The sequence below is a fragment of the Microtus ochrogaster genome, chromosome 4 (assembly GCF_000317375.1).
Source record: "Microtus ochrogaster isolate Prairie Vole_2 chromosome 4, MicOch1.0, whole genome shotgun sequence".
In the NCBI taxonomy this organism is placed as follows: domain Eukaryota; kingdom Metazoa; phylum Chordata; class Mammalia; order Rodentia; family Cricetidae; genus Microtus; species Microtus ochrogaster.
The window spans coordinates 29,825,288-29,829,388 of NC_022011.1; positions in this window are offsets into that span (position 1 = coordinate 29,825,288).

Consider the following 4,101-nt stretch of genomic DNA (forward strand, 5'->3'; position numbering starts at 1 on the left):
TACACACACACACACACACACACACACACACACACACACACACACACACACACACGAATATATATAAACTGCAAAGTCTTTCCAAAGACCAGAACCCATGGGCAGAAGACCTCAGCTCCTCTGCTTTGCTATACCAGGTTGATGGGATATTTGGGCTTGGCCTATGCCTACATGGGTTTGGCAGTGCAGTGAAGCCTGGGACAGAGGGGAATCTCACATCACCTCCCCTTTTCTGTTTCAATCAAAAGGAAGGTCTTAACTTTAACATAGAAAAATTACATATAACGAAACAGATATCAAGCAAGAATTACAGTTACAATATTTGTATCTACTTTCTATCTATTCTTCAACTCCATCAAAGACCCCAGAAGGATACAATATTACCTAAGTAAACAGGAAGTGCATTGTAAGCAACTTCCAAAACTCTAGAATTGACAGAGACATCTCACTACCTGGACAGTCACCCAAGGTTCTTCTGTACCATTAGGGCATCCATCTTCAGCCTACAGGCCCATAGTATCCAGCACTTTCCCACAAAGCAGGAAATTTCAAAGACAGTTCTGCCTGTATTGGCAGTGTGTCAGTCACTTTCTTCTGTGTCCTGCAGAATGTCTGGCAGACTCATTCATGTAGCAGGAACCCCTAGGATTCTCTTACCTTTAGGGCTCTTGGTCTAGTAGCACTTGGTGTTTCTCATAGTGACCGTGTCTATGGAAGCAGCCCAAGATGCAGGGTTGGGGACAACCCCTGCTATGATATGAGGATTCTCGCGCTGGGATTTGGCATTCTCCTGTTCCATAGTCAACAGTGCTTGACTCTCTGGGTGGGCCTGGCACCCCTGGGACTGGCTGTTGATGGATCACTGCGCCGTTCTGGAATGTATTTCACATAGGTCTGCCAGACATGACCCGGGGAGGAGGACAGAACATGTGTTCTGTGTGGTCATGGCTGCTCTCCAGGCACAGAAGACATAGACAAAGGAGCAGAGGACCGCAGCAAAAGGTTTTTCAGTGTTAGATCTTGGGGACCACATTTCTGGTCCCAGAGATGTTCTGGGATGATTCCTTTGTCAGCTCCCTAGGGCTCTCAGCTTGAGTGTGGCATCGGTGGCATTTTTATAGTTGGAAGTGGGTGCAGTCAGACCTACATCTCTTCAGTAGTCCCTGTCCAGGCTCACCCAGAGTCCTCTGGAATGTGGGGTGCTGAGTGTTGACCCATTGAAGAGGGAGGTGGGTTGAAGCATCAATAGCTGTGGAGACTGCTTGTCTATTGAGGACATTTGGGCTGTTTCCAGTTTGGGGCTTGTGATGGACTATATCGATTGTCGGCTTGACAGTCTGTAGAGTCATCTAAGAGACAGACTTCTGGGAATATCTCCCAAGGAGTTTAGATTGTGTCACTTGAGATGGGATGACCTACTGTAATTGTGGGTGACACCATTGCATTGTAGGAGTCTCAGACCAAATACAAAGGATGAGGCAAGCTCAGCACTGGCCTCTATCTCTTTCTGCTTCCTGACTGTGAATGTCATGTGACTAGCTGCCTTCTGCTCCCGCTGCCATGCCCTCCCCACCAAGATGGACTGTACCCGCAAGCTGTCAGCCAAATGAAACCCTTCCTTCCATAAGTAGCTTCCTGTCTGGTGCTTTGCCATGACAACGAGAAGACTAACTAATATGGGGACACTCTTGTAGCTTTTGTGTGAAGATGGGTCTGCCTTTCTTTGGGATAAATTCCCATGTGTGCACACACTGGGCTTGGTGCCAGCTGTGCATGTGGTTTCAGGAGGCATGGTAGCACTGTCCTGTGATGGCGTCTCCATCTCATCTGTGTCCCAAGCAGTGGAGAGGGCAGCATTGATGGCCACCATCTCATTTCGACTGCTCTGGTGGCTGAGCAGTGATGACCTGTTGTGGCAATGATTTGTGCTTCCCCCACAGCCTAGACATTGTTCATGGCCGTTCATCACCAGCTTCCGCCCTCTTCAGGGAAGGGCTGTTCACACCCTTTGTGTTCTCCAGTTGGCTTACCCATTGCTGTTGCTCTTGAGTTCTGAGACTTCTTGGTATGTTCTAGATTGGAAGCTCCTCAGAAGGGACCTCTGCAAATGTCCCCTCCCACTGTGTCCTCTTGTCGTCCTTCTAACCGGGTCACTCATGGAGCAATCCTCATTTTAATGCAGATCAGTTCACCAATTTTCCCTTTTATGAACCATGGTTTGGATCTAGCAAAAAGACTCTTCGTGTGACCCTAGGTCCAAATATTTTCTCCTGACCCCCAGGTTCCAAAATTTCAGTTATGTGCTGGTCCCTATGTTGATGCCTGTCTGCACTGGGAGTTGGATGGAGGGCGGTTTTCTGTTTTGTCTTCATGTCCGCTCCATTCTGGTGGGTGAGCCTGGCCACAGACCACTGAGCTGTGGAGGCCCTTTCCTCAGAAGCCTGTGAGATGCTCCGTAGCTCCATTGCTGGGCGTTCCTTTCTGTCCCATCTGTCCCCATGCTGTGTCCATGGGTAGTGGACTGGCGATGCTGGTGGAGCCTGTGGGATTGTGCTGGGCAGAGGCTGTCGGACATTTCCCAGGGCCGTTTGCCCTTTTCACCAATACCCCCTATCCTCTGGAGAAACTTTTGTACAACCCCCATATACAGAATCTGTAACAAAATATTTGCTAAATAAATGTATTTTTTACATTTTATTTATTTAAGCCGGGCGGTGGTGGCGCACGCCTTTAATCCCAGCACTCGGGAGGCAGAGGCAGGTGGATCTCTGTGAGTTCGAGGCCAGCCTGGTCTACAAGAGCTAGTTCCAGGACAGGAACCAAAAGCTATGGAGAAACCCTGTCTCGAAAAATCCCCCCCCCAAAAAAAAAAACCATTTTATTTATTTATTGTGTATGTGGGATACATGAAAGTCACAGCTCCCGCGTGGAGGTCAGATGATAACTTGCGTGAGTCTGTTCTCTCCCTCGACCGTCGTGTGGGTCCCAGGGATTGAACTCAGGTCTTCAGGCATGTTGACAGGCTCTGTTGCCCACTGCGCATCTCACTGGCTCACAGGTTTATCTCACCTTCATGGACATAAACTTTTGCCACTTATTAAAGACCAAAACCAATTTGCACGCTAATGAGATGCATATGCATGTTTAGTTTTACAGACAGGGTTAAATTTTGGCTGAATGTTTGATACTACAGGACACAGAGATCTCTGATGGGTTTTCATAGTTGATTGATATTTTGATTTTGTAATCATCAGCACTGAGCTACCTCCTAAAATCACATCATACAAAATGGCAGACGTGTATCTGCAGCCACTTCAGAAACTGTTGGAGAGTCTGTCCTCATTTCAAGCCAAAATTCATTTAATAACTACTTAGTTATGAAACTCAAGCCAGCAATTTAAACAATAGTCTTTTAAAACGAAGCATTTTAGTGCAATACAATGAAAGATCTCCTAGACTGTGCTCACATGCAGAGAAATGAATGATACAAGAACTCAGTCAAGGCCTCTGTTTTCTGTATTCCTTTATTTCTGTAAGAACAGAAAACAATGCACCGTTAAAATGCTGCTGTTCATGACACACGGTAATAATCTGAGCGAGGTTCCTCATGCAACACTGGTTAGCCTTGAGTGATGGCATGTGCAGGGCAGAGTGCGCATGTGTATTCAGACCCCAGGCTGCCGTGAAGTCTCGTGACACGTGGAGAGCACTGCCAGAAACACCTCAGATTCCCTGTGTTTAATTTTGAGTTAATCTATGATTGTTGTTGTTCAGAAGCCTTTTTCTGCTGCCAGATTTTTCATGATCCCGCGTTCACTTACATGACCCAGTGAGGGATCGCAGCCCACAGCTTAAGGGCGTGCTTGGGGCAAGCATGTCTGTGTCTGCAGAATTCTCCCTCGGGTTTTATCTTCCACTTCTTAACGTAAGCGTTTGAGGAGTTGGGGACCAGTGTGGGTTCCCAGCACCATTGTGAAAGCTGGGATGGTAGGACACATCTGTAAGCCCAGTGCTGAAGATGCAGAGGCAGTGGATCCCCAGGTGGGCTGGCCTAACAGAAATGGTGAGCTCCAGACTCAGTGAGAGAATGCATCTCAGAAC